This window comes from Strigops habroptila, chromosome 1 (assembly GCF_004027225.2).
Source record: "Strigops habroptila isolate Jane chromosome 1, bStrHab1.2.pri, whole genome shotgun sequence".
NCBI lineage: Eukaryota > Metazoa > Chordata > Aves > Psittaciformes > Psittacidae > Strigops > Strigops habroptila.
Genome location: NC_044277.2, coordinates 135199062 through 135215675, shown reverse-complemented (window position 1 = coordinate 135215675; position 16614 = coordinate 135199062). Strand labels below are relative to the sequence as shown.

The 16614-nt window shown below is 39.6% G+C and overlaps 1 long non-coding RNA gene across 2 annotated transcripts in view; it reads right to left on the bottom strand.

The window, feature by feature from the left end:
* LOC115604245 overlaps window positions 1-16614 on the bottom strand; it is a 37780-nt gene that overhangs the window by 16211 nt on the left and 4955 nt on the right. For both annotated transcript variants that reach the window (XR_003990179.1, XR_003990188.1), the window contains exon 3: window positions 2553-2591. This is a non-coding gene — a long non-coding RNA (uncharacterized LOC115604245). The remainder of the gene's footprint in view (window positions 1-2552; window positions 2592-16614) is intronic.

Sequence of the window (16614 nt, the reverse complement as noted above, 5' to 3'; positions counted from 1 at the left end):
AAATTTTAAAGGAATAAAACAATTAGAGAAGGAAAAGTCATTGATCTTTAACAAGCATCTGCCAGTGGCCATTTGCACATCGATTCTGATTGTTGTCCTGCTGTGGAGAGAAGTGGTGCTGCCCTGTGTACACCTTTGATTTGAGCAGAACTTCCCTATCATTAAGGTCCATTAGAGTTCATTAGTGTCCTACAACATAGCAGCTGACATATGGGAGGCAGAGCAGAGAGGGGTAAGATTCTGTTCCCAAACATCATCCGACACAGCCTGGAAATCCTGTTTCTTCAGTCTAAGAGCATGCTGCCCCTGAAAAGGCAGTATCTATCTCACACATTGCTTTATATCAGTGGAGATCCATTTTACCAGAAAGTAAAAAAAAGAAAAAAAACCCAGCAGCTAAACTCAGCTGAAGAGCTGCTGTAAAATTAAGAAAATGCTTTTCTTATTCATCTTTTAATGTTCCCTCAAATTAGATGGAAAAGAAAGATAGTTACTGGCTTCACCCTCACCCTTCTCCACCCTATCATTTAACCACAGAAAAGACTGATTTATAACAACAGTAACTTCTGTACTATCAGACATCTACAAGTTTTTCAGTCTGCAATTTTACCTCACATGAATAGATACTGCAGACTTATCATGCTTCAAAAAGTTAGGACCATTTTAATGAACTACTTCTAATGTGACTACACTTCTGAGAACACACAGTTCTTTCAAATGTGTTTCCAAGTGAAATAATGCTTCTGAGATTTATTAGAAGACACATATTTTTTCCTGAAAATACAGAAGAATTATGATTTCATTATTCTTAAGTATTTGAAAGCTGGTTATTTTCTTCTTTGAAATCTTCGGCCCAAGCTTGGTTTAAAAAAAAAAAAAAGTAAAACTTAAATGCAAAACTGTCCATTTGTGCATTATTCATTCGCAGTCATGTGTATGTCCTACATTAGGATACTCACCCAAGAGTAGAAATTTCTTACATCATTTCGCAAAACTTCAAGATGGAACACCTATTCTTCTTATAAAATGTTTGCTTAGAAAAATTTCATCTTTTAAGTGCAAGCTCACTGGTGCCAACTTTGCCACCTTGATAAATATTTACAGATGAGTCACTATCATCTGAACAAAAGCTTCAGATTAAGAGCCTGACTGAAGTACTGATAATAATACACATAGAATCATGGAATGATTTGGGTTGGAAGGGACCTTAAAGATCACTTAGTTCCAACCCCTGCCATGGCAGGGACGTCTTCCACTAGACCAGGTTGCTCCAAGCCCTGTCCAAGCTGGCCTCGAACACTGCCAGGGATGGGGTAGCCACAGCTTCTCTGGGCAACCTGTGCCAGCGCCTCATCACCCTCACAGGGAAGAATTTCTTCCTATTATCTCATCTAAACCTCCCTCTGTCCATTTATAGTCACTCCCCCTTGTTCCGTCAATACAAGCCCTTGTCAAAAGCCCCTCTTCAGCTTTCTTGTAGCCCCCTTTTAGGCACTGGAAGCTGCTCTAAGGTCTATTCATGTTCCACTTGCTGACCTTGTATCTGCTACTTTTATGGGAAAATCAAATGCTTTTCATTATTACATTCAATATCTGTCCTATATTTCAAGCCACGTCTAAACTCTACTTCTTGAGGCTCATGCAGATGTGTAAACAAAACGTTTCTTTATGAATCATACTGAGATGTCAGCACCATGGGTCTTGGGTAAAGTTCACACACTTGCTAAACCTAAATCTTAAGGGACTTTTTGTTGGGTCTGTGAGAGCAAAATGGCACATTTAAATTGATTCTGTTTATATCAAATGCACAAAAAAGACATGGTTTTATACCCTGATACACCTCAGAATCAGGAGGTGAAACATCAAGCGTCATAAGAAATAAAGGGGGTCATGGACATTTCACTAAAACAAATATACTTTACTGTACACAAGATGGCATGCCAGGGTTAACGCCATTTTTAGCTCCATGGCTGACATTCCATAGGGACTATAGTGTCTCCACACAGCTATGTTACATAAGTGGCCTGTGCAGCTCTCATTGGGCCCTTGGATTTACATGGCAACACATTGTTTTGGTAAAACATTGGAGTTTAATTAAGGTTGGTTGGAGGAGTTTTCTAAGTGAAGTGAAAAGGAGAACTTAAGAACTGACATGAATAGTGTGAGGCCCACCACCATGGGATTCCAGGACACCTATTTTACTCCAGTCATTCCCCACTTAGAAAATGCAGGCTGAATTTTCTTCGCCTGTCTCATCTCAAGATCAAAGCAATATTCAGACCAGCAAGGTATCCTCATGTTGCTCTTCAGGAGACCAAGATCATTCCATATACACCAACACAAATCCCCTTGATGCAACTGGAGATGTCAGGCTGACTGCTTAGCACATCTTTGCAAATGAACGTTGGGGATATAAATCCAAATAGGAGCTGTGTTCACAAAATGAGCCCCCTTACAGAAATGCAGGGAATATGCTGGAAGGAACAGACCTTTCTCTCAGTCATGCAAGGTACAACTACAGCAGGTATTGTCTTGCAGGTCTGTGCACTTACCTGGACTTTTCAGGTGTCAGAATGATATACTTCCTTCACCTATAGCAGAACAGAAAGCAACAAGCTTTAAAACAAAGAAAAGCATTTATTCTTCCCCCCTGCCACCCCAGGTTTTACATTTTGAAAGATGTAGCAGAGAAACCCTAAAGTTGAAGGAAAACAAGACAAGAGAAATCATGGCTAAATAATTAACATTCTTACTATTACAGTTACAATGGTTGATGGACCCAGGGCGGTCTCCTTGTAATAAGGTGAGGTATATAGGACACGACAGAGAAGGGTTTGAATGGACAGTAATACAACTGTTAAGGAGTAAAAAGGTAACTTCTATTCCCACGAGTGTGTGACCTGCTGACATGGTTTCAAACAGCACTACTCTTACTTAAAATGTGTTAAAACATGGTAATTAGCTTGGATTGTAGCATAGCTCATTTTCCTAGTATTAACGATCAGGATTGCAGGAAGAAAAGCTACAAAAAAACCATAAACTAAGTGCAAGCCAATATGAGAATACCTCCACAGTTTGTGGACAGACTGCCCCATTTATTGCAAAGGCATCCACGGTGACATCCTCTCATGATGTTTGGAAGGGTAACAAGATTACCCTTAGCAATATGACAGTTAAGGAAGTGTGCAAGAACAGGCTGATTATCAGAATCGGCACAATTATTTTCCTGACTGAAAACAGTTTAAAGCAACATAAACTAGTATCTGATGCCAAAAAAAGACAGCAATAATATCACTCTAGCATGGGATTCATCAGCCAGCTCTCAAATTTGAGCCCAAACATTACTGACACTCCTTTTAAAAAAAAGTTCAGTAACATGTTTTTAAAAAATTTAAATGCTTCTGCAATTACTGTTTGCATCCAGATCACAAAGAAATATCAGAACATGAAGGGAAAGGTCTGGCAGTCCTGCTGAGCAAGATGAAAACACAACAAGAGCTCGAAGACTCACAAAAACAAACAACCCATCCCAACCCTGTTTTTTTGGTGGGTGGCTTTTTTCGATATTTTCCTAACAAGAAAATAGGAAGAGTGTTCAAATATTGAGGAAATTATCCCTACAGGTTTTGAGAGCTTCTTTTCAATACTGATAATTAGAATATTATTTATTCCTACTTGCCAGGGGTGTCTTCTCAAACTGACTGAAATCAAAGGCAAATTAGGGCAAACTTCCTCCCTGTTTTCTTGGGCTGCAGTGGAAAGCTGTAAGAGCTTGTGTTGGTAGGAGACAAGCCAGCCCCTGGTGGTGCCTACACCCACTGTGTGGCTGCAGGGGTGAGCGAGGGTCCCAGGAGGTACCCTCACCATCCTGGTACAGGGACCATGGAGATCCACATCCTGACTGTGTTGCTGAGCCCTGGACTATCTGGGGTGCACAGGCAGCATCTCCTCACCATTGTCCGCAGAGAGGAAAGACAGAGGGAGATGCCTGTGTGGTTCCCAGGGCGAGATCTGAGAGAGGAGCTGGGTCTGGGGCTCTGGAGGCAGACAGAGGCACAGGTGTCCGCAGCCGGAGCGCCGGAGGGAGGGTCACCTCGCCAGCGTGAGCCCAGATGGCACTGCACATGGCTCTCCCCTTCCCGGAGCCGTGTCCACTGAGGCAGCACCTAAGGTCACGGCAAGGCTTGGCAGAGACCTTACAGCGCTTCCTCTCCTCCCACAGTTGCTGGGATTTGGAAAGCTGATGGGTTTGCAAACGACAAGCTGTTCTCCCCTGATCTGGGGAGGGCTATCTGGTGACCTTCCAGAAGACAGTGCCCACCAGCCTTTGCCCTGGGATGGGCAACCTACCTGCTCCAGGTATAAGAAGAAAAAGCAAAACAAGACACAGTGGTGCTCCTCCACCTATCCCAAGAATTACAGGAGCAGGGTTGGTTGTTCCTTGCCTGAGAGGCCACCGCAGCATTGTTTGCCTTGTGATACATACCCACAGCAGCCGAAAAACATTGAACCTGGGCTTGGAGGTGGCAGGTCTCACCAGCCAGGTGTTGCGCACCCAGCAACACTGGTGCTTGTCAAGGGGCCTTGGTCAGTAAATATGGCACCCGGTTGGCCTGTTTTGATGCTCCCAACAGAAGTAGCACTTTCTACCTTATGCTTGAAAATTATGTTCCTCCTTCTTACCTTCTCCATCCATGCAAGTGGCCACATACGCAACATGTATGCGTATTGGTGGGACCCATGCATGGGACCAAGTGTCAGAAGGGCTTTGCCAGGGATACCACAGTGACTGTGGGAGTGGGGACAAGACCAATGGCGCATCACACAGTATGTCCCAGGAATGAGACTGGGACACTCCAGGGATACCATAAAGGTACCTCTCTCACCAGGATATGACAGGAGTCAGAAGTGATGATCCTGTCTGGATCACCCAGTTAAGGAAGCTTTGAGAGTGACATAAAGTGGCAGGATAGTCAAACTCCTGACCAGAACCACAAACTCCAAGAGTCGTCTGACTTTATTTTTGTGTTTTCTTTTTACAAGTTCCAAGAGCAGGAAAACATGACCTAAATATAATAAATACAGTTATTTCACTCTGCCTGAAGCAAGAGAGAGGGTGGACTGCAGTGTGCATTTCAGTAAAGTATTAATATAATAGGAGGTTTACCAGCTCAGCTAATAAAGCATTCTTCATTCTTGCCCTTGAATTTAATTTGTTGTTGAGGCACACTCCAAAGGTTGAGGATTTCAGTTCATTTAAGCAGTTATGACCCAGCACTATACTGGGGCTACCATATTCCATAAGACTGAGCATCCTTGTTAATCACAGCTTCCCAGCAGATCCAGAGAAGGAATACCATAAAATTGTTTAGTAAACAGTGCATCTGCATCGAATAAAGACAAAAGCTCAATTTGAGATATTTGGAAGTAACTTTTAAATGAAAAGGCATGAATTCTTACTACACGTTTCCACAAAAGCCTTTTCTGCTGCTATTATGGTGTACCTTCCTGGGATAAATGTGTGGTTTACAGCATCTACATTACAATGTATAACTTTTAGCACTCACGCTTTATGCTGTAACACATGCATAGACACTTTTTTTTCTCCACAATCTTCTTTTGGATATGATTTCTTAAGGCTTGTCTACACAGGGGAAGTTCAGCAGCACAGCAATTCTGGGACAACTACTCTGTGATAGCTCCCTGTGGACACTTCATTGCAATAAAAAAAAAAGACTTTATTTGGGAATAATTACTCTGCATTGTGAGTGGAATAATTATTCTAGAATAAAAGTCAGCCTAATTCCAAGAGAAAGTGTATACACCCATGCAGGAGGTTTTGTCTGTTTGTTTGGGGTTTGGGGTTTTTACCCCAGAATGTGAATCCTGTATGAGAATAGATGGAACTTTTTTCTTTTCCCCTGGAATAGCTATGCTAGGCCACTTTTCCTTACAAGTAAAGTTATGGTATTAAGTTAAATGACATGTCTGTCACCTGGATTCTTGTTAGTTTGAAGTGCAGATTTTCTCAGTCCAAAATATTTGTGTTGGCAACCAGTAACAGGCTGATAGGCCTTTCCTTGACATTTATTTCCATTCCTTAGTAAAAGGGGACTCTTCCTCCTCAGCATATTCTTCAAATAGGAAATTTCTAGCTGAAGTCTGAACTGTTACATATTTTATTCTGTGGGATCATGATGGAAAGTATCTTCTTTTTTTTTTGCATCTCTGCCCCATAATTCCAGAAGAGTCAAATTGTGACTGGCAAATTCTTATCTAATAGTGTTTTGTCTCTCCTTTCTCCCTAAATGCAGCTGGTTATTTATTTTAAGCAGTTAGGTAATAGACAAAGATCAGAGAAGGCCACGATGATTTGCCTGTTAAGCAAAGCTGAAATAGCTTTCCACCTGGCCAAGATGCAGGCCAACCACAGGCATCTCTCTGGTCTTTTATCACTGGTCTTTCTCCAAGTTCACTCAACCATCCCCTACCTCCTGTATTTATGACCTCTCCTGCCTTTGTATTTTAACTGGCTCTGCTCTAAGGCTGTGGGTGGAGTGAAATGTGTAAAACCACCTGCCCATGATGCTGTGTTTCCATTCAGCTTCAGGAAAAAAAGGTTTATTCAGTAATTAAAAACTCTTTTTTGCCTTTAGGTGTGTCTAAGCATTTCTAGCAGAAACATAAGTCATGCAAACAAATCCATTCCTCATTCATCTTGCTGGGCTGCCTTTCCCTTTTCAAGACATGTAATTCTGTTTGAAGGTGATCTACAGGGTCCTTGGTCCTGTCATGCTATGGCTTTTCATTTCTCTCCTTATGCTTTAGTATTTTTAAGAATATCTGGCAGCCAAGGCCATTTCAGATACAGAATGTGTTCATGAGACTAATAATATTTAATGCACAGTCCACTGGTGATATTTAAAGCATCACAAGAACCATAAGGAGTTAAATACAACTGCTTCAATATGAATCAGCTTTATGCGCAGATAAATTGCCAGGCAAAGAGCAAACTGCAAATGTTGCTCCTGATTCTGTGTACACCAGCATTTTTGGTAATTTTTAAACATTCCATATTATCTTTTAAACAACAGATGGTGTTAATAAAATTATAAACCACACCCCATAAAATGCCAAACAGCAATAGCATTTTTCACGGAAATAATACAAGGTATAATATTTCCGCATTTATGAAAAGCTGAGCATGAAAAACATTCACATTGCAAAAGATAAGACCCAAAATACTCCTTTTCATTTCTTGTTAATGCAGCTTCAGCATTTTAATTAGTATCAATTACTGCGAATAGAGTTCTGGATGTGTTTTAACTTGTTCAAAAGTTTCAAAAAAGAAAGTTTTTATTTGTTTTGTATTAGCCTCACTGCAAGTTCAGATGTGCCATATGGAAAAAAAAAAAAAGGATCTACTTTAAGAAATAGAGTTTGCTTTGAATCAGTTAAAATGAAAGAGATGAATGACATGTTAAGTTTTCTGTGAGCTCCGAGTATTAAATTACTTAATAAAGAAAAGTTAAATTTGGCAAGGCTGGGTGAGTAATCAGAAAATAATGAAAACATTCTGAAATAGGTGACAAGTCAAGGCTCTATCAAGGCCCAATTCTTATTCCAGGAAAACTCACATTAACTGATCGAAGTGCGAGCTTGTGATGCTTCCACAGATTGAAAAAAATACAGACTAGTTAACACAGAGATCTTCATTCTACTGATGTTTTTCAAGAGTTTATAAACTAGATGGAAACAGACTGGCTTTCCCCTTCAGACTCAACTCGCAGGCTGAATATCACTCCAGGAGAACACTACAGTAGTTTCTCAGCTGTAGTATGGAGACATATGGACAAACCAAGTGTCTTCTATACACGCAGAAGAATGCCACCAAGCCTGTCATCACCTGGGTCATTCACCACTTCCTCTGCCTACTTTGAGCCCAGCCTGCTGCCTTATTGCATTATGCTGAAGGGAGAATCTGTTTCTTCTCCATCTAACTTCTTGATACTCACAAGGCAGTCCCCCTTCCCCCCAAGCAGGCCAACAGCCATGGCAGCTCAGCTACTTATCTTAAAGAAATGAAAGCAAAGTGTGTGTGAGATCTGGACAAGAAGCCTGATATTGAGGATTTGAGCATAGCTAGACTATGTACAGCACAGCGAAGTGTGAACCCAGTCAGACTCTGCACTTAATTATGGAAAGTAATGATTATGCAGGATGAAAATCCCGTCTCAGCCAACTGCTGCCAGGTCTACCTGTCTTAAGGTGTTCCAGCAAGGTGTGTGGCTAAATCTTCCTAGCTCCACCCTCCTTTCACAGTCTCCTGTGGCATGTGTGCTTCTTCGTTTTAGAGTCTTCAGGGCTAGTCCTCTGAGTGCAGTTTATATGAGTCAAGACACTCACTTTGGAGTTACTGAGATCAGAATCTAGCCATTTGTATGTCTGAACACATATTCTCCTTGAACCAATTTTGTGGTAGTATATTCAGGAATGTTTCGCACTTGGGTTCAGATCTGGTTCCAGCTGGAGTTCCCTTGTAATGTTCCAAATCTCATTAAGTTAATGAGAGCCTTTTTTCCAGCAATTTCAACGGGATTCCCTGTTTCTGTGCCCACATCCTCGGCTCAGCTTAGCACACAGGAAGCTAGGGCGAGTGTCAGGAACAAGAGGTCATGCTCCATCCCAGCCACTCCCTTCACAGCAGGACAGCAGGAACTGAATGGGGGTGTTGGGGCAGACATGCCAGAGGCAACTGGTAGCCACTCTCGCCTGCCTCCCTCATGCCTTGCCTCTCCCTGTTCCCCAGTTTTCTCTGTTTACTCACATGGGCAGGGATTCGGAATTAGGAATTTGAGCTAGGAAAGTTGCACAAATGAAGAGGGGAAAATTAAACAGGAATTGTGTGTGTTACCAAGCTCGAGGAGTGCACTGACATTACCGTGTTGGGCAATGGTGTGACCCCCACCTACAGGCCCAATTCAATCAAACGCACTCTTTTCCTTTCCAAGTATATTATCAAATTGATCTGTCACATCTGGCTGCCTTGCTGACCATCCCAGAAAAAGAGATTGCAGACAGAACAGGTTGCCCTCAGATGAACTGAGGGATGGCTGGAAACCTTGTACAGATGGTGACAAAGCTGACTTATTTTCATGGAAAGAAGTCTGCAGCAATCAGGACAGTCAAACCAGTACCTTTAATGAGAACTAGATTCACCCACACAAACAAGTTGTATGGACTCAGAGATACGTATCTTCTCATATCCAAATCATATACTTCCTATTAGCACTACAATTATTATACAGACTCACTAAGAGAAGACAATCTTCCTAAATATTTATTTAGTGTTGATAGAATTGCTTACAAACCCTCTCTCTCATTCTGAGAATCTCTTACAAGACTCCCTTGTTCCCAAGTTCATTATAGCTACTTATATTATTACTGTAAATCTTTCTAATGCCTCAAATGTTTGGCTCTGAAGAACATTTTTATAATGAGGGTGGGGCAATGCAAAACTTTTCCTCTACTAATTCATTGCTAAATTGTATTTGCAAGTTCAAATGCCAGAGTGATGAAATCACAATATTATTCATTGGATTTTGTTTGATTATTTGGTAGCGTTGTAGGGAACGTATCTATAAAACAACATGAAAAGCAAAGCAACAGAGCTTTAGGGGTTTTCCGGAACTTCTCTTCCGCACACATCAATTTTACTGTATGACTGTCCTGAAAGATTTATGCTTTGTGTTTTGAGGGCCAGGTTTTAAATGGCTTCACAGAATAAAAATATTAAAATTTAAATGCAACTTTAAAAATGTGTGTTGGACCTTTGGGCCTTCTGAAGAGGTCAAGTTCAAGACACTTATAAAAAGACCATTCCCAAAGAGACTGCATGGGAAAGACTATTAACATTACTGCTTTCCCTTTATTTCCCCTTTGATCATAAAATAAGGTTATGGGTGGCAAAAGCTGTAATGGTGGGAAGATCCCAAATAGGATAATATGATTTAATCTACTGAATATATAAAAAAACCCAAATCACCAACAACAATATGGTGGGGAACCAAGTAAGAGAATGACTGCAAAGTGCCTTGCTAAGGAGAAAAAAAAACAACAGCAAAAAAAAGATATGAAAAAAAAGCCCTATACAAGTCCACAATAGGAATGAATTTGGTTTTTTGGTAAAAAAAAAAAGGGAGAAGAAAAAGCTTTTTCATTCTACTTCTCCTTCTCTAATTAAATCTCATTTTGTCTATATGACAAAAACCATAACCATTGTTTAAAGAGTTCCTAAATTCTTAGTAAAAATAGTCTGCATCTGACTTCTTAAGAAATAACAAATGACAATTATCCATTTATGCTAGTGACATGACTCAAAATCTCCATATTCCATACGGAGAATATCGAAGGCCTCATTTTCCTACTTCTGCAGGGGTAATAATAGTGACAGTGACTGATTTAAGGGAAGAGAGGGAGAATATACAAGTCTGCATGAGCTCTTCCGAGCTCATATTCATCCAAGCAAACTGGCTTTTGACTTGTTACATATATTTTATTCTAAAAGCTGGAGACATTTTCTCAATTTTACTTAGTATGAGGTAAAATTTAGAAAACATACTATAGGAACTGTCTTCCATTCTTGCTTAGGCCATTTTTTACTATGTGGGTATCAAAAGGTCCCTAGCATGAAATAGACTTAAGCTTATTGGTTTTAAGTAGTCCCATATAAATAAAAGCAAAATTTGGCTCTGAACACCTCTAGCAGAAAACTCTTATTGTCATGAGTATCTTAAGTGTAACCACTTCTCTTTTAATTAACATTCTAAAGAGAAGAGGAAGTTGGAAATCCAGATAAATCTGTTATGAGTCAATTAAGAAGCCAGGATTAGCATATGCAATCAAGATGGGTGCAGCAAGATTTCATGGAAGAGTTCATGAGGAAGCAACCAGGATGTATCATTTGCATGGGCAACCTCCTTGGTTTGTGTTCTTCTCAACCTCAGTATTGTTGACTTGACTCACTGCATAAATATTACCAAGCAGTAGCAAACCACGATTTCATTTTCCTGCTTGCATGGATAAAACTTACCTCAACACATGGCTTTGAAAAAGACAAATCGTATCAACTATGACAAACAGTAGTGGTCCTTTTCTTCTTCCTGAAGATACTCTTTTTAATAAAATCTTTCTAAATCCCAGTTGACAAATATCATCAGTAGATGCTGCAGACCATCCTACTCCTCCTTGATCAGATAGATGATATTGAATACCCCTCAGGGACCTAAAGTGGGATACTTCACACATAGGTCACTTGAGCAATGCAAGCCTTTATCAGGGGTAACTGATTAGTGGAATATATAAAAGGAGTTGATGAACTCACACCAATTACTATCAGATGAGCATTTATATTCTAAACCCAATGTCAAATTTACAAGATAATCAGCTTTTTTTCCCCTTTCTTTTCAGTAGTAAAACAAACAAGCAAACAAAAAAAAAATAGATGAGCTTTATGGGTACAAAGCCTGAAACATTTAACATGTTTTAGCTGATTTCTAAAGCTGTGTCATTTCGGAGAATCTTACAAGTCCACTATCCATGGTGTATCTTTTCTACAAATAAACTGAAGGCATGAGTCTCCCGGGATGAATAGCTAATGTTTTCTTAACTTCACATGTCGCAGAAAGAGGAATTCAGGGTTTTAAACCATGATGCTCAATGGAAATTAGAATAATTTAATATATATCTGTGATCTCAGTTGTCCTGAAAAAAACTGTCCATGGCACTGCAGAACAATACAAATTTAACACAACTGCTGAAGGACAGTCACTACTGAACTCATTTCCAACATATGGCATGATATTTCTTAGCTCTACAGATTGAGGGAGTTTGACGAACACTAAACAATTGTTCATAAATCTCAAGCCTCAGTTACCATGGTTCATGAGAAGCTATACACCTAATGCCAGTTAAGAAGACCATTTGTTTGTTTGACTAGAACAAGAATACAGGAGGAAATAAAAAAATCCTGAATTTCAGCCACCAAAAAAAAAGCTGTGTTGTGAGAAGCTAAGGTCTGCTTTTGCTGAACCTCGTAATCAGTAGTTACGATAGGATTTGTACACCACTTTTCCTCATATTGACCAAGGTTTATATTGATATTAGTTTAACACAAGATGTGATCCCTTTAAATTCAGCAAAGAAAATTATATTACTTCACAAATGTACTTTCCTAATTTGAATCTTCCTGAAACAAAGCATCTTTTTAAAAAACACCATTTCAATGAATATGAAAGATGTCCTGGCCCTGACATTGCCGTAAAGACTGACCACTATAGTCATGGCAATGATAAGCCCTTAAAGACAGGAACTTGAAAGTATTAAAAGAAACAAATCTACTGGACCTTTTTTTCTTGTACTGAATCTTGCTCCATTATCTTTTTCTACATCATAAAGGAACAGTCTAAAAAGGAACAACAACAAAAAAAAAAGATTAAGGAAGCTTGCACATCAGAAATGCTCTACACGGACTACAATTTTAGAGGGTGTAAATACATTAGAATATATCAATGCATATGAACAAATTAGGGTAGAAGGGTGTGTTTCAGAGGCTTTTCAATGTGTGCACACTATTAAAATCTGTCTGAGATCTGTTTGGAGAAAGCAACAATTATATATCTTATTAAAGAATATGCAATTACAGCCCTCTTTACACTTCCTGCTTCCTCCAAGAATGAAGACCTGTCTGCATTGAAGATTATAAAGTCCTGCACTGTTTCACTAGGTCACCAGACTAAACAGGCCAATCTACTTTCATGGCAATTTATTCCAGATTTTCTCTTTTGGGCCAGCTTCTTTTACAATAAAAGTGGGCCTAGCTGGAAATTTACAACATTGCCACTGGAGGAGAGTTAGCCCCTATAAAAATAAATAAAATGCAGTTTAAACATCAAAAACTTTTGTGAGGCCCCTAATATATTACTCTCATGTCTATTACCTCTAAAATCTTCATTAGACATTGAAAAATATGATATTCAGAATTCCCAGTTTTCCACAAAGTTAGTTACCACAGCCATAGCTGGTGCAAACACTTTATGTATTAAACCATTATTTTAGTTCCTTTTTGTTTATGGTATTTGTCTCTCATCAGAAAAACCAGAAAGTCTACAGTTCAGATTTCTCAGGATCATAAATGGTTTGATTAAACTACAGATGTTAATTAAGACCCAAATCTGTATCTTCATGCATAGCCAGAATAACCAGCTTGTTAGCTAGGGAAAGCCCATGATATTTAGAATATTCCATATTGTAGGATGCAGATCAGAAGTGGAAGGGTTCCTGGGCAGCTTTGTAACCTCCTCTTCAGTTCTATCAGGCAGGTTTGGGGAAGGAAACGTGCATGGGACAGACTGTCTGAACTGTGCCTGTACATCCTATCTGTGGCAAAAGCAGTCAGCTACACCATGGCAGGGGAAATCTGTGCACTAAACTGCTGTCATGTTATTATCTTTTTTGGAGGAATATATTGTCCCCTAATTTTGGAAGTTTGCAACTAGGTAAAATGAAATTATTTTTAAAGGAGAAATAAGCATCTTCGAATATCATTACACTCTTCCTAAAGGTCAAATTTTAGTATGTATTTTCATTTTAATTTACTTACACTCCATAAAGATATAATTCTAACCTCGTATCCCACAGGACTCAAACCAATATGAGTGTCTAGCCATGCTAGCCATTACAGCTTCTAATGAGAAACACTTACAGTGAGAATTTTCATTTTAAATAATATGCAATCCAACAGTTTCCTGTGCTGTCCTTTGTGATAGAAAAAATAAAAATGGACCAGAAACTCATACTGAAAGAACAGTTACCATCAAATACTAAGTATTGATGTTAATATGAAACCAACTGTTATGAATAAACTGATTTATATGGTTTATGACCTAATCCTATTAAGGATTCTAGAGCTCCAAAACCTTTGGTGCTCCAACAACAATTTTTTCAGCCCATGGTTCCCTACCTGGCATCCAGAATCATGTTTCAAGAGCACAACTTTCCTCTAGTGTACATGGAGAGACACTTGGGTGGCCTGGAGAAGAGCCAGGACAGTGCGCCTTGACCTCAACATAAGCTGACCGGAATTAACCAGGGAAAAAATGAGTTTGTTCCAAATCTAAAATCCTGATTCTCTCTAAAGCTAGTGCTCTACCTGAGGGTTACCTCTAAAGACAGGTCTCTGCCCAAGGCTGTCTGAGAGATGCCTCCATCCACTCAGTATCTACACCCTGATTCTTTTATGAAAATAGGTTCCTGTGATCTTTCCTTCAAAACTTATGTTTTATTAAAATATAGCTGGAGGAGAAGCTGGCTTCCCATCTCCCTCTATATAACAACTCTGTGATTAGAGCACTCATGCAATCATGGGATTCATCTCTCCTGCCATGAAAGGCCCCAATTCACAAGTCTTCTCACCCCAGGGAGGACTCTGACCATCAGATTGATGGTTATTTTAGAAAAGGCAGTCTCGACCCTTCTGCTGAAACAGTGCCCTTGAGCACAAACAAATTCAAGATTCCTTAGATCATAATCTAATGTTTAGGTTATTCCCAGGGCTGAGGCACACATTGAGTTTTCTTGGGATTATTTCTGTCTTCGCTATGTTAAATTGTTGTGGAATACACACAACACCCCCCTAAAAGAAATAAAAATAAAATAAGTCCTGTGACTAAGTACCACCATTACCACTGTGACCCTGCTGTGTTTTGTCAAGAAGCCAGTCATGTCAGGGAGTCTGGGGAATGCTCCAGGAGGTCATGCCAACCAGGACACTTGGATGGAAGAATATTGTGGTCCTGGGATCCAGAGGACTTGGGCATGTGCACTCCTGAAAGGCCACTCCAGAGTCCCAGGTGGAAAAGTAACTAACTCCAAGGCATGAATCATGAGAGGCAAACGTACTGCTTTGAGATTTAGGCAACTGCTTAGCAGAGGTTTTTCCGAATCACACTTGTTTGTTCACATGCTTAAATTCCACCTGAGTCCCGCATTTCACACCACTCAGACCCTCTTATTGACGCAACGTAGGTATTAACAGAGACATCTTTCTGCTCACCAAAATATCTTTTTATTTATGAGAAAACCAGCAACAGTTGTTGAGGACAGTTAACATTGAAAGCATTGAGTTGTTACCTTCACAGCATAATCCTTGCCATAGCTCAGCTGACAGATTATTCAAAGTATGGTGCACCTAAGGTTGGGATCATTGCAAGGCTTAGGGCTTTACACTAAAACTGCACTGTCTGTTGATAAACCTCAAAGGAAGAATTGTGCTAAATCCTATTTTCTAACTAGTTTCTAACTAACTAGATGCAGTAAACTCCAGACCAAAGACACGTTGCTTTAAAACTTCCTTATTCTGGGCATGTTTTGTTTAGGCCTTTACAAAATCTCTACCTTTACAAAATTTCTAATACCAAGGTATACTTGTGTCTCTAAATAGCTCTGTGGTGAAGTGTTTATATATATTATCACCTATAGCAGGAAAAGCTTTTCACTGGACTTACCAGGAATACAACAAAAAAAGGTGATTTTTCCCTTATTTATTCTGTTTTCATAAGCCTATTTACTAAGATCTGGTGGCACACCTTGTAACTCCTAGTTAGGTATTCAGAATAGCAATGTAACGACAAGTTAAATATAATTTGAGAAATATATGCCATATTTGATAAAAAATGCATGTAGTCATAATCATATGATGATGTAATTTGCATAGATGTAAAACCTGAATTTATTATACACAACCTGTATTTGTAGAAGTAGACAGTCACCTGGTTTCTCTTCACTGGTTTAATCTGGCAGTCCCTCACTACAGGCAACAGAATTTGTAAAAGCAGCCAAGACAAACCAGACACCAAAGGGAAGGAGAAAAGCAGAGACAATGTGCACGAAAAGTGGTTCACAAATATTAATACAACTCCTTCAATCCTTTCAAAAATGGTAATTTTAGACTGACAGAAGATAGAGAGGGCAGTCAGGCAAAACAGAAGTGAGTCTGATATCACTGACACACCTGCAACGAATTGATCTTCTCTTCCATAAAGCAGAATTTTTAAGAGGACATGTACAGGATGCAGTTTACTTTTTTAGGTGATCAAAAGACCTCCTGTAACAGAGATGTGAAGCAGAAAGTAGTTACCATTTTGGAGAGAAGCTGAATGGACTGAGGTACCGTGTAGCACCAGGGCCTGGAAACATGAACCTTCAATGAATGACTGGAGGAAAGGTAAGCTGGACAGATGAATTTGTTATTATTGACATGATACACATTTCAGTGGACAAACTTTCTGGACAGACATTCAGATAGTGAGATGGCATAGGCCTAAGTTCAGGAGATGATTGGTGTTTAACCAACAAAGAATAGAATAACCAAGACTACAGAAATACACTGAAAGCAGCTGCCACATTCAGAAAAAGTCATCTGAGTGTCTTCCACTGAGGCACCAGCAAGATGAAACATCAGATAAAGTTATGGTACAGCTAATGATGGCCACTTGCATTTAACATATGCACAGGAGGCCACTCCAGAATGGTTTGTTCACTGCCCTTTTCATCTAT